The 25,727-nt window shown below is 37.1% G+C and overlaps 1 pseudogene; it reads right to left on the reverse strand.

Moving 5' to 3' along the window:
• Positions 1–16,913: 16,913 nt before the first annotated feature.
• Positions 16,914–19,542, reverse strand: LOC149166304 (uncharacterized; annotated as a pseudogene).
• Between the last annotated feature and the right edge of the window lie 6,185 nt (positions 19,543–25,727).

The raw sequence follows: 25,727 nt of genomic DNA on the forward strand, positions 1-25,727 counted from the left end.
CTCAAAAACTCAAAACTTTTTTGCCCCAATGGTTTGGTCAAAATATCTACGACCTGCTCCTGAGTTTTGCAGTGTTGTAAAACAATTTCACCATTGTTTACCAATTCCCTGATGTAGTGAAACTTTGTGTCAATGTGTTTCGTTCTCTTATGAAACATAGAATTCTTGGATAATGAAATAGCTGAGCTATTGTCACAAAAAATCACAGTTCCATTTGTTTGCTCTTGGCATAAACTCCTTAACATCCTTCTCATCCAAATTGTTTGATATGCTGCTGCTGTAGCTGCCACATATTTTGCCTCTGCCGTAGACAATGCTACAATAGGCTGTTTTTTAAAAGCCCATGAAACGGCTCCTGAACCCATGTGAAAAACATAACCGGATATGCTTTTCCGATCATCTACACTTCCAGCCCAATCACTATCAGTGTATCCAATTAAATCTGAACATTCTGAAGTAGTATATAAAATGCCAAACCTTTTAGTACCTTTAACATACCTCAAAATCATTTTTGATGCCTGCCAATGTGCTTCTTTTGGCCTCTCCATGAAACTAGAAATCAAACTAATAGCATACATTATATCAGGCCTAGTAGCAGTCAAATACATGAGGCTGCCAATTATACTCTTGTACAAACCAGGATCAAAATCCTTGTTGTTGTCATCTTTGCTGAGTTTTAATCCCATCACTGTGGGAGTGATTGCAGCTTTGCTCTCCTGCATATTAAATCTTTCCAACGCTTCATTAACATATTTCTCCTGTGAAATAAAAATCCCATTTTCATTTTTTTCTACTTCTATTCCTAAGAAGTATCTCAGCAAACCCATGTCAGTCATTTCAAATTCTTCTTTCATGACTGTTTTGAAATTTTCAATAAGATGATCATCATTACCTGTGAAAATAACATCATCAACATATAACACAACAATTAGTAATTTACCATCCTTTTCTTTGATGTAGAGGGTGGGTTCTCCCTCACACTTTTCAAATCCATTTTCCAGTAGATAGGAATCTATCCTACTGTACCACGCTCTTGGTGCTTGCTTCAGCCCATAAAGAGCTTTCTTCAATCTGCACACTTTGTGCTCTTAGCCTTTCTTTTCATAACCTAGAGGCTGTTCAATGTAAACCTCCTCCTTTAACACTCCATTTAGGAATGCTTACTTCACGTCCATTTGGTAAACTTTCCATTTGTTTTGTGCTGCTATGGACAACACTGCTCTCACTATTTCCATTCTAGCAACCGGTGCAAAAGTTTCCTCATAGTCTCTCCCATACTGCTGCTTATATCCTTTGACTACCAGTCTTTCTATTTTGCCTTCAGCATTACTCTTGGTCTTGTAAACCCATTTAACTCCAATGACTTCTTTTCCTTTTGGTAGTTCAACCAAATCCCATGTCTTGTTTCTTTCTATGGCATTGTTCTCCTCATCCATAGCTTCTATCCATTTCCTATCCTTAATTTCTTCTTCGAAATGAACAGGGTCATCAACATGACAATATAATGCAAACAAAGAATTCATACCTTCATTTGCTGCCTCTTGTTCATAAATGTCATTTAAATTTCTGAACTTCTTACCTCTTTCATTTGGTGTACAAGTGCTTGAAGAAGCACTTGAATTTCCTCCTTGTGATGTGCTTGGAGAAGCACTTTCATTTCTCCTCAAGGGTGTCCCTTGCTGCCCTTGTGTTGGTGCTACTGTTTGGGGATGTATTTCAGCCATCTCCTCATCATCTTCATCATGTGACAAAGAGCTTTTAGCATTCACTGTTTTCTCTATGCTTCCATCCCAAGCTTCCTCATCAATGAACTGAACATCTCTACTCACAATAAGCTTCTTGGTGGATGGGTTATACAACCTGTAAGCTTTGGATTCCTCACTGTATCCAATGAAAATACATTTCTCCCTTTTGGTGTTCAACTTCTTCCTTAGCTGATCTGGAATGTGTGCATAAGCCACACATCCAAAAACTTTCATGTGCGTGACTCCTTGCTTTGTCCCACTCCATGCTTATTCCGGCACTCTGTTCATGACTGCTTTTGTAGGTCATCTATTCAAAATGTACGCTGCACAGTGTACAGCTTCAGCCCAATAATCATTTGGAAAATGCTTTTCCTTTAACATACTCCTCGCCATATCCATGATTGTCCTATTCTTCCTTTCGGCAACTCCATTTTGCTGCAGAGTGTACCTAGTGGTAAACTGCTTATGCATTCCATTTTCTCTACAAAAACATAGAAATTCTTTCGAGATATAGTCACCTCCTCTATCAGTCCTTAGAACTTTGATATGCAGCCTGCTTTGGTTTTCTACAAGTGCTTCGAAATTGCAAAATCTTTCAAACACTTCACTTTTGTTCTTAAGGAAATAAACCCAAGTTTTTCTAGTAAAATCATCAATGAATGTTAGTATATAGTGGCTGCCTGCAAGTGATGGAGTTTTCATCGGTCCACATAAATCTGAGTGGACAATTTCTAAGGGTGCTTTTGCCCTTATGCTTTTCCCTGATGGAAAACTTTCTCTGTGTTGTTTCCCCAAGATACAACCTTCACAAAGGCTGTCTGGTTTCTCTATCAATGGTAATCCTCTTACCATTCCTTTTCTATTCAACAAATTAAGACTTCCAAAGTTGAGATGTCCAAATCTCAAGTGCCACAACCAGTTTTCATCTTTTGGTTCACTTTGGAAAGCCTCTTGAGTCACTACTGCAATTTCTTTATTTTTCAAATCTGCTTTCATTCTGAGAGGGAACACCCTATTCCTTGTCATCTTCATTTCAGCAATACATCATTTGCTAGGTGCTCTATCCATGATGGTGCATACATCATTCACAAAGAAAACATTGTAACCCTTTTGAACAAGTTGTCCAATACTTAAGAGATTACATTTCATTCTAGGAACATAATAAACATTTGCTATGGTTTTCTTCTCACCTTTCTTTGTTAAAACATTTACTTCTCCTTTTCCCATAACAGAAACTTTATTATTAGTCCCTAGTGTGACTTGTGACTTCACATTCTAATCTAGCATAGAAAACAGGGCTATGTTTCCTGTCATATGGTTACTGCAACCGGAGTCTAGAAACCATACATCTTCACTCTTTTCTTCAACCATATTACAAGCTAAGAACAAATTGTTTTGGCTGATATTTTCTTTAGTGAAATTTGCACTAGTTCTATTACTCATATCATGTTGCTTCTTCCTACATTCATTTGCATAATGCCCATATCTTTTACAATAATAACATTGGACATTGGATTTATCATACATTTGTCCTTGAGCATGATGTTGTCCACTTTGTTGGCTGCAGCCTTGGCCTTGGTTCTGATTTGGATTGCTGCCTCTTCCTTGAGCATGATGTTGTCCACTTTGTTGGCTGCAGCCTTGGCCTTGGTTCTGATTTGGATTGCTGCCTCTTCCTTGAGCACTTGCTGGACTGTTTCTTCCACCTCTGTTTTGGCTTTTGCCTCTTCCTCTCTTGTTTCCTCTACCTTGACCTCTTCCTCTTCCAAAGAACATTTGGGTCTTAAAGGCATGCTCTAGAGATGAGTTTTCATTTCTACTCAACCTCTGCTCATGTGTTATCAGTGATGCATGTAGTTCATCAAATGAAAAGTTTGTGAGATCCTTTGTCTCTTCTATGGTGGTGACAATCACATCGAACCTTGAGGGTAGGATCCTCAATAGTTTCTCCACAATCCTCCTTTCTTCAAGAATTTGTCCATGAGACCTTATCTGTGTGACCAGAACAATCACATGTGTGAAAAATGAGTCAATATTATCTGACTCCTTCATGCAAAGATTCTCAAAATCTCTCCTTAGCAACTGTAGTTTTGTTGTCTTCACTTTCTCCATGCCTTGATAGGCTGTCTTGGGAGTTTCCCATGCTTCTTTGGATCTCCTAACTACTGCTATCCTTGGAAACACACTCTCATGCACTGCTTGATACAAGAAGTAGAGGGTTTTTGAATCCTTCTTCTTATTTCTCTTCAACAGATCTTTTTCTGCCTGAGTTAACCTATTAAACTCATTTTCATCTGCTGGTTCTTCAAAACCATCCTCAACAAATTACCATAGGTCTTGGGAAGCAAGAAAAGTTCTCATAGTTATTGCCCAATAGTCATAGTTTTTCCCATTAAACTGTGGGAGCTGAGTATTATAGATACCCATGCTAGTGCTGGCTCTAGCCATTCTTGCACTCTTAACTATGCTTCAAAATACTTGACTGTGTATTTAAAATCACTGACTGTCCTCAACAGTAACACAAAAAAACTAACTTGAGAAATACCTTGGATTCTTTTGACTGAGTCTTCACTCTGCTGGAGAAGCTGCTGCAGCAAGAAATCCTTCCTTCAGCTTCTTTGACACCTTCAAAGAGCCTGGACAAGCTCCGATAACATGTTGGGAATTTCTGGTAATTCCAAAACAAAATAACTTGAACAAAACGGAACAATGCTCTGTTTTATCACAGTGGAAACTAAAATTGTTTTCTCGGAAGACAAACTTTTACTCATGCACACAAAAACTTTGTATTCATTAACAAAATATTGCAGATACAAAAGATTCTTCCTCTATCAGAGGGATTTCACCAAAAACACTTCAGTTTTAAAAAAAAAACTTTTACTCTGTCTCTCCTTACCAAAATTTACACTTTTGTGTGTAAATTTTTACTTCTTACATTCACTGCTGTGCATTACATTAAGAAAATGTCTCTGTTGTATATGTTTACACTACTGTGTAAAAATTTCTTCTTACATTCACGCTGCTCTGTTCTCCCCCTCCTTTTTTTTTCTTCGCACTGTTGTGCGTATTTTGTTCATTACATCCTCAGAACAACATAACAAAAAAAATGACATTACATATTGTTTGACTTATGTCCTAAGACAAAACTCCCGTGAAATAAAAAACTATAAAATTAAAATCTTTACCAACGTTTACCAACCGTGGTAAATTACATTAATTACTTTACCAAAACACTGTCGGTCAATTAAAAGCTTTCACTTCACGTCAAGTCCATGGTGTAGGCCTTTACATCAACCATTGAATTATGCGATTTGCGATTTGCGATTTGATCGCATCGCGAAATCAAATTCGACGCAAAACAGGGGGAAGGCTTGACACATATGGGTCCGATCTGCGATATGGCGATCGCATCGCATCGCAACATCGCACCAGAAAAATTCAAGGGAATAGACGGAAGCATCAGGCATGGATACGATTTGCGATCTGCGATTAGATCGCATCGCAAGGAAAAAAAACAGGCGGTTTTCTGAAATAAATACGGCAGTTGGAATTATAATTTCAACAGAAACTTATTTGCTCACTTCCAACTAAGATTTGATCATATACACTATATTTGCAGAGGTGAGTAGATCATAATAGGGTTACTTGAGATGGTCGTTGCCCAGTTGCAGAATGATGGAGGAGAAGGTGCTTAAGGAGCTGGTTGGAGCAGTCGTGGAAAGGAAGTCATCGAGGATGTGGGGAAGCCAAATATTGGTTAGTGTTTTTCATGTATTGTTGCTATGTTTTGACTTTGTGTTTGTTCTTTCGAGTATATGGTAGATATTAGTGTTTTGTTAGAGTTTATAGGGCTCGTAAGGAGAAGAAAATAGATTTATGGTTATACTAGGATATGGAAGTAGTTGCACAAATTGAAGCCAATTTTGATATGGTGATGTAAAAACGATTATGGTCGTGGTCATGTAACCCATATTTTGAATATAAAGTATGTGTCCCGTTTATATATATATATATATATATATATATATATATATATATATATATATATATATATATATATATATATATATATATATATTTCATAATACATGTAGAGTCGCTAAAATTAAAAAAATCACAAAAATAATTAAATGATAAATTTATTATTATTATTATTAATTAGAAAAAGAATTAGTATATAAGTTAAATATGTATACATTTGAAAAAACATGGAAAATAATTTTATGCATGGAGATCTACTAGCACTTTACTATGGAGATTCTTATTTTGTAAATAGATTTGTTACAATACCATGGGCCAATACTATAGCTTATCAATACCGCATGCCTAAAGACCATAACTCATTTTTCATGACACTTGTTGATATGACAATTTTTTTATCAATCAATTTAATTAAAAGAGAAAAAATGGCATAACTACTTTGAACATACAAGTGTATAACATTAAGAATATTCTAAAATATTTTGCATTGAGGTTAAATACCTACCATCTACCAAATCATTATTGATAAATAAACTAAAATTCTTAAGGCTCTGTTCCAAAACACACGTGCCTATCAATATAAAAATATAACATATAGAAAATTTAAAAGTAAAGGGTTCCCCTACCCATTGGGTTAGCTTAATTGAGCTTAGGGAAAGTTATAAGTGAGGATTACGACAGTGAAAAAGAATTAATTGTGGATAAAAGAGACTTAGAAATAATGCTTAGAATAGTATATTGGTAGAGTAAGATTGTTGGTTGTTGGAGTTTTTTGAGAGATTTTCTCAACAATAATATCCTAGTTTGGAATCTGTGGGATCTAAGCACAATATATCTATGATGCATTTTTTTTTGAAATATAATAAAAATATTTTTCTGTGTGTAATTTGCATACTATGTTTCTTCCTCAAATTTTTAATTTGGTATCAAAGTCAGCTCTACCCTCTAGGGAGGGCAAGGAAAATGTAGTACCATGATTGCCAAGGCTTCTCACTAAATAAGTAGGACAAGGTAGGGGAGTGAACTATGTAATGTTCTTGTGAATATTTTTGTGTGTAGATCTGTGTTTGTGTGTTCTTTGTTTTGCCAATATGTATGCAACGAATAGCCATCATACAAAAGTCTACTCTCTCTGTCTGCAGGCTACTGATCGAAGCTTGAGCCATAACAGAGCCGAGTGTCAGAAATCGTTGGAAGTCATGGGCTCAAAAATAAAATTGGTATGTCTATGAAGCTTCAGCAACATCAGGGAGGTTTTGTATAAGTTCAGAGTCATGTAACTTATGTATCAGAGGTTCTCTATCACCATAGTATGTTGTCTGCAATCACATGGACGTGGATTATGAAATCATATGGATGTTGTTGAATGAGAGAGTTGTGTGCCTTGTTCGTTTTGTGAGTCTGAGTTTGAGGACTTTGGAATCATTTTTCAATCGATTTTGTAAGCCTTGGGAGCCTGGCGAAACCTTTACAAAGTCGTGGAATTGTTGGAATGTGAGAGTGGCATCATTCGGTGCATTACATCCCTTTAGAAAAATATTTTGTAGACATATTGTGGATTCAATGGTTGATATAATTTCAATCTACATATCTGGTGCAGGGTAGGACTAGTTCCATACGCTACAGAAAATTGCGAGAGGTGCCCAAAAGCAACAAGCAACCTTTCGACATTCATCGGTGTTGTGCGGAAGGTTATACTAACCGAATATAGGTGTGGGTGCTCAAAATAACTTGTGTAGGGGTGGCGACTGTGAAAATTTTGAATGCCTTTCGAAGAAACGGCCTTGCTTGTAGCAGACTAGTCGATCGGCCGATTTCAATAGCTTCATGGTGTCTGGTTAATACATGTTATGAAAGGGATTTGTTCATACCGCTAGGGACAAACTCAAATACGTTCAACTCACTCTTTTAGGGTTTAATTGTTTACTAGATTGATGTAGAGGATTTACACAAATATTTAGATGGTGAACAATTTAAAATAATTGGTTTTCCACCTGGCTAATAGATTTGGTAGTCCCAAAAAGCGATAAAGGGAGGAGGCCACTTATTTGGCTCAGATTGAAATAAGTGAGATCGATTAGAGGGCACCGGTCATTTTGATATTCAAGAATGGCTACTAGTTTTGTCTTAGTTTGGTTTGGTGCTTTATTGTATCTTAGCACTAACTTGGTTTCATTGATGTTTTCTATTTTCTGTTAATTTTTGTTGAAATCTAATTTCAACGCAGCTGCCAGAAACCGGTCAATAAACCTCGCCGGAAAGCTCTCGAGTTGATTTCAGGCAGAAGGGATTTTCCGATGATCGAACCCGAGAAATTTTAGAGCTGACACGTGGTTCACCCCTGACGTAACGCAACGTCATTTTCTCGGGTGTTAATGTTCAGCATATGTTGGCTTTCCGATATTGCTATCCGCCGTTCAATTAAAGCTATTACGTGGAGTGAAAGATTTTCGGGTTGACCGCCGTGGAAGAAAGGACATGAGATTTAATGTTGATATGCAGATTTAGGTGTGGCTCTTTTAATTTTGGTTATGGGCATATGTCCCATATGGTATACGTTTTATGTTTTTTTTACGGCACGTAAAGTTTTTTTATGTGTGTTAGTTGTATGTTTTTAATAGGCATGTTTTGTATTAAAGTTTCATATGTATATGAGCCACGTAAAAAAAATGTGCTCTATGTTTTTAAGAGTTGACCTTTTATCATGTATGGCACACGGGAGGAAAAATACTATGTGTGTTCGCAGCAGCGAATGAGAACCAGAAATATTTGCACAGTAGTGCGAAGAAACTATAAGGAACAGGTGGTAATGTTTTGTGAGGCATTGTAAAACAGAGGAATAGCAAAAACCATGTGTGGTTTTGCACAGCAGTGCATAAAGGAAATGGTGAAGCGATTTTGTAAGCCTGTGTAAATTTCTTTTAGAGCAGTAAACATATGTAAATTTTTAAATTACAGCAGTAAAGTTTTTGTTACAGCAGTGAATGTAAAAGGGAATTTACAGCAGTAAACCCAGTTCAGTAAATTCTCAGAAATTTTTTTATGGTGGTGAATTACTCTGTTTCTCTGTGAAATTTTTTTTAAGCTCCTCTGTGCACAAAAGGATCCTGTGGAGGTAAAACAGAGCATTGCCTCTGTGTGATTGAATCTTGGTTTTTGGTATTTTCTCCATGTAAAAATACCCAACAGTGGTATCAGAGCAGGTTCACGCTCTTTAAAGAATTTAAAGAAGCTGAAGGGAGAAGGTTGTTGCTGCAGCAAAACTTCTCAGGCAGACAGAAGATTCAGACATCAAAGGATTCAGGTATTTCAAAAGTTTTTTTTGTGTTGCTGAAGAAACAGTGAGTTGTTTTTTAAACATACACAGTCTAGGAATGGCTAGCACAAGCACTGGTATGGGTATGTTTAATACCCAGCTCCCACAGTTTAATGGGAAGAACTATGACTACTGGTCAATAACTATGAAAGCCTTGCTTGCTTCCCAAGACTTATGGGAAATAGTTGAAGATGGTTTTGAAGAACCAGCAGATGAAACTGAGTTCAATGCATTAACTCAGGGAGAGAAGGATCTGTTGAAGAGCAATAGGAAGAAGGATTCAAAAGCCCGTGTGTTGTTGTATCTAGCAGTAGACCAGAGTATATTTCCAAGGTTAGCAGCAGCTAAGACAACAAATGAATCATGGGAAACCCTTAAGACAGCCTATCAAGGCATGGAGAGAGTGAAGACAACAAAACTACAATTGCTGAGAAAGGATTTTGAGAATCTGTGCATGAAGGAGTCAGATAACATTGACTCATTCTTCACTCATGTGATTGGTGTAATCACACAAATGAGAACTCATGGAGAAACCATTGAAGATAGAAGGATTGTGGAGAAAATATTGAGGGTCTTACCCTCAAGGTTCGATGCCATAGTCACCACCATTGAAGAGACAAAGGATCTCTCAAACTATTCAGTTGATGAGCTACATGCATCACTGATAACTCATGAGCAAAGGTTGAGTAGGAATGAAAACTCATCTCTTGAGCAAGCCTTCAAGACCCAGATGTCCTTTGGAAGAGGAAGAGGTCAAGGCGGAGGAAACAGAAGAGGAAGAGGCAGAAGCCAGAACAGAGGTGGAAGGAACAGCCCATCAAATGCACAAGGAAGAGGCAGCAATCAAAATCAGAACCAAGGCCAAGGCAGCAGCCAACAAGGAGGACAACATCATGCTCAAGGACAAAGGTATGATAAATCTAATGTTCAATGCTATTATTGCAAAAAGTATGGACATTATGCAAGTGATTGTAGAAAGAAACAGCATGATATGAACAGTAGACAAAATGCAAATGTTACAAGAGAAAACAGCAGTCAAAATAATGTCCTGTTAGCTTGTAACATGGCTGAAACACATAGTGAAGACATATGGTTTTTAGACTCAGGTTGCAGCAACCATATGACAGGAAACATTGCCCTCTTCTCAGTCTCAAATCAAAACTTGAAGTCTGAGGTCACACTAGGAACTGACAGCAGAGTCTCTGTTATGGGAAAAGGGGAGGTAAAAATATTTACAAAACAAGGAGAAAGGAAAACCATAGCAGATGTCTACTATGTCCCCGGAATGAGATGTAACCTCTTGAGTGTTGGACAGCTTATCCAAAAGGGTTACAATGTTTACTTTGTAAATGATGTGTGCACCATCATGGATATACCACCCAGCAAAAGATGCATTGCTGAAGTGAAGATGACAAGGAACAGGATGTTCCCTCTCCGGATCAGGGCAGACTTGAAGAACAAGAAGGAAATTGCAGCAGTTACCCAAGAGGCTTTCCAAAGCGTGCCAAAGGATGAAAATTGGTTATGGCACTTGAGATTCGGGCATCTAAATTTTGGAGGTCTAAACTTATTGAGCAGAAAAGGAATGGTAAAGGGATTACCATTGATAGAGAAACCGGACAGCCTATGTGAAGGCTGCATTTTGGAAAAACAACATAGAGAAAGTTTTCCATCAGGGAAGAGCATAAGGGCAAAGACACCCTTAGAGATTATCCACTCAGATTTGTGTGGACCAATGCAAGCTCCATCATTAGCTGGCAGCCTATATTTCTTGACATTCATTGATGATTTTACAAGAAAGACTTGGATATATTTTCTCAAGAACAAAAGTGAAGTCTTTGAGAAATTCCAAAATTTCAAAGCACTTGTGGAGAACCAAAGCGGGCTGCACATAAAAGTATTGAGAACTGATAGAGGAGGTGAGCATATCTCAAATGAATTCCTAAAGTTTTGTAGAGAAAATGGAATTCATAAACAGTTTACAACTCGGTACAGCCCACAGCAAAATGGAGTTGCTGAAAGGAAGAACAGGACCATCATGGATATGGCGAGGAGCATGCTGAAGGCAAAGCATTTGCCAAATGAGTATTGGGCTGAAGCTGTACATTGTGCAGTTTATATATTGAACAGGTGTCCTACAAAAGCAGTAATGAACAAAGTGCCAGAAGAGGCATGGAGTGGGAGAAAGCAAGGAGTCACCCACATGAGAGTTTTTGGATGTGTGGCCTATGCACACATTCCGGATCAGCTAAGGAGGAAGTTGGACAGCAGAGGGGAGAAGTGTATCCTTGTTGGATACAGTGATGAATCCAAAGCCTACAGGCTGTACATTCCATCTACCAAGAAGTTCTTTGTAAGCAGGGATGTTCAATTCATTGAGGAAGAAGCTTGGGATGGAAGCATAGAGAAAATAGTGAATGTCAAGAACTGTTTGTCTCATGATGAAGATGAAGAGGAGGTGGCTGAAATGCATCCCCAAACAGCAGCGCCAACACAAGGACAGCAAGGGACACCATTGAGGATCAATGAGAGTGCTTCTCCAAGCACACCACAAGGAGGAAATTCAAGTGCATCTTCAAGCACTTGCACACCAAGTGAAAGAGGTAAGAAATTTAGAAATCTAAGTGACATTTATGATGAAGGAATGAATTCCTTATTTGCCTTGTATTGTCATGTTGATGATCCTATTCATTTTGAAAAAGCTATTAAAGATAAGAAATGGATAGAAGCTATGGATGAGGAGATGAATTCCATAGAGAGAAACAAAACATGGGATTTGGTTGAGTTACCAAAAGGCAAAGAAGTCATTGGTGTGAAATGGGTCTACAAGACCAAGAGCAATGCTGAAGGCAAGATAGAAAGGCACAAGGCAAGGCTGGTTGTCAAGGGGTACAAGCAGCAGTATGGAAGAGATTATGAGGAGACTTTCGCCCCGGTTGCAAGAATGGAAACAGTGAGAGCAGTGCTGTCCATAGCAGCACAAAACAAATGGAAAGTCTACCAAATGGATGTGAAATCAGCATTCCTAAATGGAGTGTTAATGGAAGAGGTCTATGTGGAACAGCCTCTCAGCTATGAGAAGAAAGGTGAAGAGCACAAAGTGTGCAAATTGAACAAAGCTCTTTATGGGCTGAAGCAAGCGCCAAGAGCATGGTACAGCCGGATAGATTCATATCTCTTGGATAATGAATTTGACAAATGTGAAGGAGAACCCACAGTCTACATCAAGGAAAAGGATGGTAAAATTTTAATTGTTGTCTTGTATGTAGATGATGTTATTTTCACTGGAAATGATATTTATCTTATTGAGAATTTTAAATCAGTCATGAAGGATGAATTTGAAATGACTGACATGGGTTTGTTGAGATACTTCTTAGGCATAGAAGTAGATCAAAATGAAAAAGGAATTTTTATATCTCAAGCAAGATATGTAAATCAAGTTTTGGGCAGATTTAACATGCAAGAATGCAAGGCTGCCATCACTCCCACAGTAATGGGATTAAAACTCAGCAGAGAGGACAGCAGCAAGGATTTTGATCCTAGCCTGTACAAAAGCATTGTGGGCAGCCTTATGTATTTAACAGCAACTAGGCCTGATTTAATGTATGCTGTTAGTTTAATTTCCAGGTTCATGGAGAGGCCAAAGGAGGCACATTGGCAGGCAGCAAAGAGAATTTTAAGGTATGTCAAAGGCACTAAAATGTTTGGAATTCTATATCATGCCTCAGAACATTCAGATTTGGTTGGTTACACAGATAGCGATTGGGCTGGAAGTGTAGATGATCGGAAGAGCACTTCCGGTTATGTTTTTAATATGGGTTCAGGAGCCATTTCATGGGCTTCTAAGAAGCAGTCCATTGTAGCATTGTCTACAGCAGAGGCTGAATATGTGGCAGCTACAGCAGCAGCATGTCAAGCAGTGTGGATGAGAAGAATGTTGAGAAGCTTAGGCCAAGAGCAGGCAAAAGCGACAGTGATTTTTGTGACAATAGCTCAGCTATTGCATTGTCAAAGAATTCAGTGTTTCATAAGAGAACGAAACACATTGATACAAGGTTTCACTACATCAGAGAATTGGTGAACAATGGAGAAATTGTCCTAGAACATTGCAGGACTCAAGAACAGGTAGCAGACATCTTGACAAAGCCACTGGATCAGAAGAGCTTTGAATTTTTGAGAAAGTGTTTGGGTATGACCGAATGCCCAGCTGTTGAAATTAAAGGGGAGTGTTGAAATCTAATTTCAACGCAGCTGCCAGAAACCGGTCAATAAACCTCGTCGGAAAGCTCTCGGGTTGATTTCAGGCAGAAGGGATTTTTCGATGATCGAACCCGAGAAATTTTAGAGCTGACACGTGGTTCACCCCTGACGTAACGCAACGTCATTTTCTCGGGTGTTAATGTTCAGCATATGTTGGCTTTCCGATATTGCTATCCGCCGTTGGATCTGCTCCACCTTTTTCCGCCGTTGATTGATTAAACCTGCACACGGGCCTGCGTCAATTAAAGCTATTACGTGGAGTGAAAGATTTTCGGGTTGACCGCCGTGGAAGAAAGGACATGAGATTTAATGTTGATATGCAGATTTAGGTGTGGCTCTTTTAATTTTGGTTATGGGCATATGTCCCATATGGTATACTTTTTATGTTTTTTTTACGCACGTAAAGTTTTTTTATGTGCGTTGTATGTTTTTAATAGGCATGTTTTGTATTAAAGTTTCATATGTATATGAGCCACGTAAAAAAAAAAAATGTGCTCTATGTTTTTAAGAGTTGACCTTTTATCATGTATGGCACACAGGAGGAAAAATACTATGTGTGTTCGCAACAGCGAATGAGAACCATAAATGTTTGCACAGCAGTGCGAAGAAACTATAAGGAACAGGTGGTAATGTTTTGTGAGGCATTGTAAAACAGAGGAATAGCAAAAACCATGTGTGGTTTTGCACAGCAGTGCATAAAGGAAATGGTAAAGCGATTTTTGTAAGCCTGTGTAAATTTCTTTTACAGCAGTAAACATATGTAAATTTTTAAATTACAGCAGTAAAGTTTTTGTTACAGCAGTGAATGTAAAAGGGAATTTACAGCAGTAAACCCAGTTCAGTAAATTCTCAGAAATTTTTTTATGGTGGTGAATTACTCTGTTTCTCTGTGAAATTTTTTTTAAGCTCCTCTGTGCACAAAAGGATCCTGTGGAGGTAAAACAGAGCATTGCTTCTGTGTGAGTGAACCTTGGTTTTTGGTATTTTTTCCATGTAAAAATACCCAACAATTTTATTGGTAAAAAGTGCAAAACTAATTATTGAATAGTGTTATATAATTCAAATTAGTGGTTATTGACACTTGGAAACCTTGAATACATCATTACTTTGATTTTTTTTACATGTTGTTATGGTTTGTTGTTCTTGGAATTTAGAAAGCCATGAACAATGACTACTCGACGAGATCCTTGTGCGTTACATAGGTCAAGTTGTATCACCAATGTTTGAATACACTCAGTGTTCAAACTTCCTTCCTAGAAACAAATGAATAGCCGAAAAGAAATATCTCACAGATGGTTGTAGATCTATAGAGTGGTTCAATTACTTAACAACTTTAATATCTCACATATGGTTGTAGATCTATAGAGTGGTTCAGTTAATTAACAACTTTTCTTTTGGATGCCTAGCCGAGTATGTCAATATTGTTGATCTTCCAAGCACATTAAAGATGGTAAGAGATAGTTGTACCTTAAATGACTTAATTGGGAAGCTCAAAGATTGTGGTGGAGAAAAAACTGTGGTGTGTGAGATTTCAGAGTGGGTCGAAGTGCTAGTGAAGACCATATCAAACAAATGTGACTTATATGTGAACTCTAATTTGTGATTTTTGTATTGATATTTGTAATGCTAATTTTGTAATGTAAGTGTTAAGAGAAAAACTTAGAAATAACACTTACAATAGTATATTGGCAAATTAGATTCGCCGTTTATTGGAGCTTGTTGAGATATTTTCTCAACAATAATCTCTTAATTTAAAATCTGTTAAATCTCATAAACACTATATGTGTGATGTATTTTAATTTTGAAATATAATACAAATATTTTTTTTTATGTAATTTGTATAATGTCTCTTCCTCAAATTCCTAATTAAGAGTAACCATGAGATTATGCGGTGACAAGAATGGGAGTAACCATGGGATTATGTGGTGACAGGAATTGGGAGAAGTGAACAGTGTACAACGATAGTTGGGGATGAAAGTAAACCCATTCGAGAGAGATGATCATTCTGGTCCACGGGAAGAATACTTACCCATTGATTCTAAAATTGTAGAACTAGTAGGAGGCCAAGCTCATCCACCCATTCAGTGTCTCTGCTGCGAGTGCGAAAACAAGAAAGGAAAAGAAATACACGGATTAATATGTAGAGAAAAGAAAGAGAGCAGCAAGGATAACTTGGTAACGATAAACGAGGGCCTTGAACTTTGCTTCAATTATTTTGAATGAAACCTGAGTGTTTGACGACATTATAAATGGTTTTTGTTGCTTTGAAGTTTGGAAACAGTCACTTAAATTAATATATATGTAGGGATTTATATAAAGTCAAATAATAAAGTGAATATGATTTTAACTTCCACCTAACGTAAAAGATCAAATCCACACTTCAACTGAATATAGGTAGGGATTTTATACAAAGTCAAATAATAAAGTGAATATGATTTTAACTTCCACGTAACGTAAAAGAGATAGAAATCTACACACTCAACTAAGCGCGTATAGAAATTTTAATGGCGTAGTCTAAAAATTTATAAATTTTAAATTTTAATGGTGTAGTTTAAAAATTTATAAATTAGTTTAAAAATAATGGAAATTTTGGTAAGATTATGATAAAATTTGGTAGAAAGTTTTGAAAATTTGGGTTATAGCTGTCAAATTTCAGGATTTTGGTTGTCCAGGGCTTCTTGAATCCATTTCCACTATCTAAAAAATGATTCAAATGCTCCAACATTTTGATTTTTTGAATTTTTTTTACCCAGTTCTGGCAAAAAAACTACCATGAAACAAATTTGTTGGGTTGCCAATTTTAATAAGGGAGTCTTTTAAGGAGGCAGAAGAATTGCTGGAACGGCCAAAAGTGGCTGGAATCCAGGAAAAAAATTTCAAAAAACCTTGTAGAGGCAGTGATTGAATCATGTTTTTGAAGGTAAAAATAAATTCAGCACCATCAAAAACTTCTAAAACACTTAAATTATGAAATTAACAACTTTTACTTAAATTTACAAAAATCCCCACCAAATTTTTCAAAATATACCCAAAATCTGTATAACTCTCCAGACGAAAAACCATTCTCGTTAGACTACGGCTTTAATAAGTACAGGTTTTATATATATACGGACACAGTTAAACTACTAAAACTGTCCATTATCTCTTCTTCATACTTAATATATACTTTAATGTTTCCCATTGACGTGATACGCCTAAATTCCGGTTTATAAGTGCTCCGTCATCTTTTCATCATTAAAATCAAAACTATGTAATTCTTTTAATATTGTCTATATATATAAAATGGGATGCAATAAGATCTTAATACTTGGAATATATATTAATGACAAAAGGCTGGACGATTCGCTTAACATATAAGTTAATACCACACACTTCAAAAAATAATTTTTATTCTTTATTGTTGTCGAACTATTCTCATTGGTAAAGCAATGATTCAGCTCGAATCACGAATGTCTGATTTCTTAGGTTAAATAGTAGCTCCTAAATGAACCAGGCAAACACTCAAGGTATCCTGCCTGCAGTCTCCTGAAGGCAGGGACTTGCTGCTCTGCTTCTGGAGTCGTTAATTTGCTTAAAAGAAAATATAATCTGAGGCCCATTGGATGGAGCATGTGATTTCTTACACCACAGAAACTACATAAAATAGTCTGACACCCGATAGATGCACCATGTGAAGTTTTGCGCAAACTATTTATACAACGATTTGGTGGAAATGGAACATTGTACATTCACTAAATTTGGAAAGTGTGCCTTTTACCTTGCAAAAATACCCCACACTTTTATTCTAAACATGCCATGAAGCTATCGGCAAACTGAAAGTATTTCCTCCCCAGCCGCCTGCTGAGAGCCAATGCTCCAATCACACTTCCAAATCCTGTTATCCATCCAAATCCCATCCCAACTACCCACGATTCCCACCAATGCACAGACTTGTCACTATTGTCACCGTTCTCCTTTGGAATGTGTTCACTGCAATTTCTTGCAAGTGGAAGCCCACACAGCTGTGGATTACCTGAGAATGAAGTTGGCCCAAATGTGTCGAAATGCGACCCATTTGGAATCCTCCCTGATAAATTGTTATTCGAGAGGTTTAACCAGCCCAATGAGTTCAGATCTAGAAGTGCTATAGGTATTTTGCCTTCTAACTGATTGCATGACATATCTAAAGTTTCTACATCGACCATGTTACCAAATTCTTGGGGAATCTGTCCGGTTAAATGATTATGTGATACATTCAACGTCCGCAGGCCCTTCAGAGATCCAATATCTTGAGGTATGTCACCCGTAAGGTTGTTTCCTGAGAGGTCCATAGAAGTATCAGTCCAGAGGTCTTTGAAAATATAGGCCATTTCCTGACCCTTGTCCATCAAATTAACTTCATCCGTCTTGTACATTCCATATCTAAGGTCGGTGGACTTGGAGATTGACCTTGTGAAATCTTCATCCGCCATTATCGATAAGTTTTGAAAGCTGGCGGGGTATTGAGCCTGACAGATGGTTCATTGCCAGATCAAGAATTTGGAGTTTCTGAAGGTAGCGAATCTGGATCGGGATCTCACCTTCAAAATTATTTGATCTGAGAACAAGTATGCGGAGCTTCGAAAGATACCCAATCCATTCAGGCAGTTTCCCTGATAGATTATTTCTACTTAGATCCAAAATTTCTAAGTTTCTGCAATTTTGCAGAGACATGGGAATCTTTCCACTCAACATGTTGCTATTGATGTGCAATACTTGAAGACTGTTCAGCTTTCCCAGTTCCACCGGTATATGCCCTGGAAAACTGTTATTTGCTAGATTCAATACTTTGAGAGAAGAACAATTACCTAAATATGAAGGCAGTTGGCCAGAGAGCTTATTGTCTGAAAGATCCAGAGCTTCTAGATACTCTGTTTGCTCACAGATGCAAGGAGGAATATGGCCTTCCAGCTGATTCGATGCTAAGAACAAGAAAGTAGAGGACTTCAACATCGTGCACATTTTTGATGGGATTGGACCTGCAATATTATTAGTTGACAGATCAAGTTCCATAGGGAAGCCTGCGGTAGATCTTGCTGGATGGGGAAGACTGCCATGGAACTGATTCGCTCGTAACTCCACTTGCTTCAAAGAAGTGGACGAGTTATACAGTTGAGGTGGTATTGGCCCCTCCAACTGATTGTGCGAGAGGATCAACGTCTCAAGCTTTGGAAGATTCCACAGCCATGAAGGAATTTCTCCCTTGATTGTATTACCGGCAAGAACCAGCACAGTAATAGAACGTTGAGTCTTCAGAAAAACAGGAAACATCCGCTCTATTTTACAAACAGATAATTTCAACACATTTAAAGAAAATGGCGGAGTCCACATGGAAGTGATATTGAAGGCTAATTTGTTATTGGAGAGGTCAATATATTTCAGACTGCTGAGGCCGCTGAAGTGTGACTCCGAAATTTCTCCGCCCAAAGCGTTGTAAGAAAGAGTGATATTGGTCAGTTTAGACAAGGATCCTAGGGATGAAGGGATGGGCCCCGTCAAAAGGTTGTAGCCCAGGTCTAGCACAGCAAGCGAGCGGAGGAGTCCAAGTGACTCTGGAATGCTTCCCTTCAACTTGTTGTGCCGCAGTTCTAGCACAGCCAGACACGATAGATTTCCTATAGAATATGGTAACGAGCCGTATAAACTATTATTTTGCATCCGGAAAATGGTCAGGCTCTTCCATTGGCCCTGAAAAACCTGAGAAACGTTGGCGGATATTTTGTTATCTCCCAAATAAATCCTTTGCAGGTTAGGAAGCCGAGAGAGAGGCTCAAACGGGAGAGATCCACTGAGATTTGCACTGTTCAACTGCAGAGAGACCAAATTAGACATATTCCCTAACCAACTGGGAAATTCAGTGTCAAATGTGTTGTGATCAAGATGGAGCATTTGTAGGGAGGCAAGTTTATGCAGGGAAGGGGGAATGGAACCCGTCAGTCCGCAATTTGTCATCGAAAGATTTCTGAGGTGAGAAAGATGACTTACTGATTGTCCCCATGAGGCCGACGTTGCGGAGAGATCGACTCCATTGAGAGAAAGATTTGTCAAGGCCGTGAGATTTGCAAGCCACGAAAGGTCAGGACTTGTCAACACCGAAGGCTCCAAGGAGGACAGATCGAGTACTGTCAAGCTAGACAGATTTCCGAGCTGCCATGGAATGACACCTGCAAATTCTGCCATGGACAGGCTGAGGTATTTCAAGTTTTTCAAAAGACCCATCTCTGCAGGAACCAGTAAAATTATTGAAACTAATATCGAAATTCTCCAAAGCCGTCAAGTCAAACAGGGCAGCAGGGCTGAAGGCACCACTCAAACTACAATTACACAAATCCAACGTAACAACATGGCCGGTCCGTGTGTCGCAAGAGACGTGTTCCCATTCACAACAACTTGATGAAACATTCCAAGAAGCCAAACGCCCGGCGGGATCATGCAAACCACATTTAAAGGTCAAGAGATATTTCTTTTCTTTATCCAAACAACCCGTCTCAGAAGACACAGACGTGAATGTACCAAAGAAAACTATGCAAAATATGAATATCCGCATAGCAAAACTCAATAAACTCTTTGGCATGGTATTACGACTCAGCAACACTTCTTGGTTTAAGGATTGCATTCCGCCTGTGTAATGTAAGGGTTACTAAATAACGTCAATGGTTAGATATAGAAATCATTAGGCGTTTTTAATTTAAACCAGACGGCCTGCAAAGACAGCAGGTCCCTACCTGCAGATTTATTAGAGAATCTGCAATCCCGTCTATATTTTGAAGTCAAATAAAAATATTATTTAATTTAATTTTGAGATAGTGCTTTAAAGTCACATAAAATATTATTTATTTTTTATAAAATGCTATTTAATTTAATTTTGAGATTTTTTATAAAATGCTATTTAATTTAATTTTGAGATAGTGCTTTAAAGTCACATGAAAATATTATTTAATTTTTATATATCTGACTAAAGTCATATAAAAATATTTTTGCAGACTGCAATCTCGTCTATATCTAAGGTTACATAAATATACTAGCAATTGTCCCAAAAGGTATAAAGATAGGCTGATAGGATTATTAAATTGGAATTGTTGAATTTTTTTAGAAGAGTTAATTGGTTTGCGGAAAACCTTGTTTTCTTGGACTGGATCATTGTGCAATTATTTTTCTTTAGATGTTTTGTTTATATCTATATTACAAGGAACACATTGAATGTCTTATTTCATTTTTGCTATCGTTACTAATATCCTTTCCGTGCTTTTTCTTGATCAATTTGATGAAATATTCCATTATACTTTGGTGACACTGGCTCGCTTGCTGGACCATGTAACTCTCGCATTTTAATGCAGTAAGATCTTCGAATCCTCTGGAAGTTCATTACTAGTAAGATCTTCGAATCCTCTGGAAGTTCATTACTTTGCTCATGATTTACGACCAACCTTGGAACTTCATTACTTTGTTGATGATTTACGATCAACTTTCATCAAATAAAATTATAAAATATTGTGTTTTCTTTTAACAAGGTGGAAAAACCTATCATAATTCAATTGTCAAACCAAGAGTGAGGACAATTATCTTTGGCTGTTAACAGTTAATGCATCGCTCTTATTCAAGGAAAACCACGCCCCAACTGGAATAACCTGCTGGTGGTCTGTAAGGGGGCAGACTTTCACACCTGCTAGATGTCTCTGGGTCTTGGGCCTTAGACAAGCAGAAACAATATTAGGGCATTGAAACATTGTTATGACAACAATGTGAAACATTTCTTTTTTATCAAACAAAAAAGCAATGAACCTCTTGAAACAAATTGAACCTCTTTTATAGTTGAAGGAAAGAGTGAGATTGTTGATATTAACCTCTTCAAAAAAAATGAACCTCTTTTATAGTTGAAGGAAAGAGAGATTGCTTATATTAAGTAGTTCACAGTGTTTTTCTTACATCTTAAGTTATTATAACAATATTTATTAATATATCAAAGCTCAACATGGTATTTACATAGATCTGAACCACCCATAGTTATACTCAAGAGTGTTTCTCTAGGGCTGTAAGCCATTATAATAATATTCATCAAGATATCAAAGCTGAAGATTTGAACCTGGATGAGAAAGATAACAATCATTTCACCCAACCACCGGTCAGCCTACAATTATACTTGAACGCATTATAACAAAAATCATCAAAATATCAAAACTCAACCTGTCATTGGTGGAGACTTAAACCTAGATGGAAAGGATAACAATGATAACAATCATTCCACCGAATTAAATAACCACAATCAAGAAAATCCAAAATATTGTTAATCACGGTATCAAATAAAACTCTGATGAATAGATAAATTGGCTCTGGCCCACATTTAAGTCAACTTTATAATAAAACAAAGATGGTTGAAAGCTCAACATGTCTTTGGTAAAGATTTAAATCTACATGGAAAGATAACAATCATTCCACCCAATTAAATAACCGCAAATATGTAAATTTAATCAGCCTTACATGATTTATTCGATGGATATAACTGTTAACTTAATGTGGATATAACTGTTAACTTAATGTGTGATTAAATGCTAAATTAATGCATGGAACATAATAGCTGGGTATTCCATACCATGGCAGCACTAGTGCAGTTAAATTGACAGATACACAGAATTAATTGAACACAAGGAGCCAACCATGGACTGGTGTGGTCACAGGACTCTGGAAATGAGCCAAAGTTTAGAAATGTACCATGGTTTCCACTTAAAAATTTGTAATCCCGATTATGAGCATGTGGTAGCTTTGCCCAAGGGGCTGGGAGACGGACATATTCCCACCCAAATTAAATTAACCCTTAATACCACAATCCAAAACATTGTTAATGACCGTATCAAATAGAACTCTGATGAATAGATAAATTGGCTGTGGCCCACGCTTTAGTCAACTTTATCGTGAAACAGGGATGCAGAGTTTAGCCAAAGCTCCCCCACCATATTTAAAAAAGAAAGGAAATTAAGAATGGAGGAGAGCAAAAGTTGCAGGAAGCCATGTGCAAAAAGGCGGTTGTTGACAAAGCGGTTGACTAAACATAATTTGGTGACACGTGAAGACCTGTCTTCACCTTATTTCTAACTGCCAATTTATTTCATCTTTATCCGCAATTAGTGCATATATCTACTCTCCCTTTTCTGCCTTTGCAGACCCATGCCACCTGGAAAGCCAAGCGACAACGACAATACTCTTAAAATGGGGTTTTCGGCGTTTCGAACACAGGCCAGTGGAATCTTCTGTGTAGTGTCGTCTTTAGTTAGTAGTCGGTCATTTTCGTGCATAAAACGAACGCACCACCTAGGTATTGTGGTGGTGGGTGCTGCGTAGTAGTAGCGTTATATGCGGCGTCTATGGCTTTTGAAAAATGCACGACTTTATACATTTGAGATGCTGAAAGGTAAGGCTGTCCCCTATCCAACCAGAAACAAATGCATGTGTCATCTATGTTTAAAGTTTTGTTCTCATCTTTTTTCCAGTTCACAAATATTTTGTCCATATCCATCCTGGTCCATCTCCTTTCCTGCTTCAGAATCTCACATATACATTTCACTTAATTTGGGAGTTTGTTTTATAAGAAAAAACCCACTCTCTGCCCACACAGGATAACAAATATGAGAAAAATAACAAATATTTCTCTTTTTCAATTGGGTACAAACATCAACATGGATGGAAAAAGGAGAAATATTGTCTATTAGTGTTAATCAATTTTTTCACCTTAATGTTGTTTTTCACTGTTTTGGTGTATTGTTATGTAAACCTTACCGTGTAATCTTTGTTCAAATCATATTGTAATTGATATTTATGTGATGTAAGAAGTTTTCATCTGTGCTTGCAAGTAGGATTTAAAAGTCATAATAATAGTAGTTGTTGAGGTTATAGTGGTAGTAGTTGAAATTAACTCCATGTCACCAAAAAGTAAGAAAAGACCAACAGAGTCTTCTCAATAAAAACGAAAAACATCATCTTTTTCTTATTATATTCTATCACATTATTTAGTGTAATATTTTATGGTTATTGTTGTAATGTTACAAATTATCTTTTTTTTATTATTCTTATTATTATTCATACATTTGATGTTATAAGTAATCTTGGACTATTTATATGTTGAGATTTTGTTCTTACATTTATAATCACCTTCCTCTCAATGAATTGTATTTTCCTAATAAAACCATCATTTTATATTTACTAGGCCAATATGAAACATCATACATCGTAACAAAGAGGTAACAAGAAGGTGGATGATGATATTATAAGCATCAATTTTCATTAAAGCTCTGAGCTTCGGTGGCTTGGAGAGTAAATTGAAAAAGTTTCTCATCTCTATGAAATACCGTTATTACACCTCAAAATAGATTTAACAATGCCACATTAAAAATGCTCTGAACAAAGCCTATGTTCAAAAAAGCTAAAACCTCTCTGACACACGTAGGTAGGCAGTGCAGGCTTCCCTAGTGATAATGAAATACACAAGTGCCTAATAAACAGACAGTGCTCTATGTTTCCCAAGTCTAGAATCAAACATAGGTACCTAAAAAACAGAGAGTTATAGCTCTGTGTTTCTCTTGCCCTATATCAAAAACATCGTCTACCAACTTCAATCGATTTGCCAAGTAGTGAACTGCAAATTATAAAATCAACTTGATCATAAAAACAGAAACAGAAAATCATTCTGTAAATTTGAAACCAGAGTTATTAAACACTTTGATTATGAGAAAAGGTTGTTCCAGTGTAAATAGATATAAGTAAAGATAGATATTTATGCCATTGCATGCATAGGATCAAACCTACTCTTCATATTTTGTTATTTACGTACCAGTGTATGTAATTATTTAGGTTTCTATTCAACTGAAAAGATGTTCGACTGTGTTTTCTGATCTATATAAAATTTCCTTAATTTAATGAAAGATAAAAAGCTTGGATGATATAACAGACTGAATGAAAATGCCACATTTCTTTTAACTAGTGAAATACAACATAATGCGCTGTTATTGTGGCCTGTCACTGCAGAATGTAGGTCTAAATATGTTAATGATAAATATGCAATTCAATGCCAAAATACTCTTAATTTATACCTTAACCTGTTAGTGAATCCTGATTCTTGGTGTATACACGGTGGATGATGAACAATAGAGAGTCTATTCTCGCTGTGTGTTTGGAAATAGAACCATGAAAGAAACAACATAGTCACTGCATTGGTGCTTTGAGGAATCAGATTAAATTAATACATTATATAGTTTATTTCAGTATAGGTAAAGAAGCATCTGAGACAATAAAGCTTATGTAGTCACCAGTACCACTGATACTATGAACAAAATTGGTCCAAAAACCATGGACAGGAACAATACAAAGAAACACAGGCACGGCATTTGCGCTTGACAAATCAGATTAAATTATTACATTGTATTGTTTATTTCAATATCGGTAAAAGAGGAATCCGAGACACAGTACACCCCTTGTAGCCACAGCTGATACTATGAACAAAATTGGTCTGAAAACCTTGTACAAATTATTTGATCTTTGAAGTGATTGCAAGGATATGCTAGAACTACTAAACACACTAAAGCATAATGCTTATTACATTGGGAAAAAATGTGTTAACTACTCAATTAGTTACCCATCCAATCATATAGGTATAATATTTTGGCAATATATATGATCTGAGTTGAGAGGATTGCATTCCCCTCCCAACTGTGTCAACCCATACTAGAATATGCACAAACAATAGAATGGCTAGCACCTGGATCAAGAGTTCTTGATCACAAGACAAATTCTTAGTAAATAAATTATATAAGCCCGAAAACACTCGGACAATCCTTGCCTTCTGAAAAAATGGCATGGAACTAAATAAACCAAATTAATAATTAACACTCTTCTGCATCTAATTTTAGGGTAATTTCATGACCCGGTGGTGATTATGAAATAAGGCCTAAAAGTCGAATAATTAGAATTTAGAGATATAAAACATGGTAACTGTAGAGGGCAAGGAGCAAAACCCGCATGCTGGATACTAGAAATTTTTATGCAATGGCAGCTGATGATGTTAGCACCAATTATGGTGATAAGGAGAGGGGCTGGATTTAGGAGAAGGGAGAGCCAGAGCAGATATTGAAATAAGAGAGCATTAAAGTTTATAATTGACAGCAATAGGGTTTGTGGTTTAGGTGTAGATGTTGGGTTTTCTGTACCTGTTGGATCAGTTATTCTCTCCATCTCCTGCTGAAGATGTTGCGGAGCCGGCTTCCTGCGAGTCTTTGAAGAATCTTCTTGGCACCTGCAACCTCCATCTCTGCGAGCTTTTGCAGATGTTGACATGCTCCAGCTGTGGCAATCTTCTTCCTGCAGGTTTTGCTGGTTGAGAGAGCCAACAATGCAGAAAGGGGGAACTTTTTAGCCACAGT

The sequence above is a fragment of the Pinus tabuliformis genome, chromosome 5_1, assembly GCF_031772625.1.
Source record: "Pinus tabuliformis cultivar Carrire ecotype Pingquan chromosome 5_1, CPIR1, whole genome shotgun sequence".
In the NCBI taxonomy this organism is placed as follows: Eukaryota; Viridiplantae; Streptophyta; class Pinopsida; order Pinales; family Pinaceae; genus Pinus; species Pinus tabuliformis.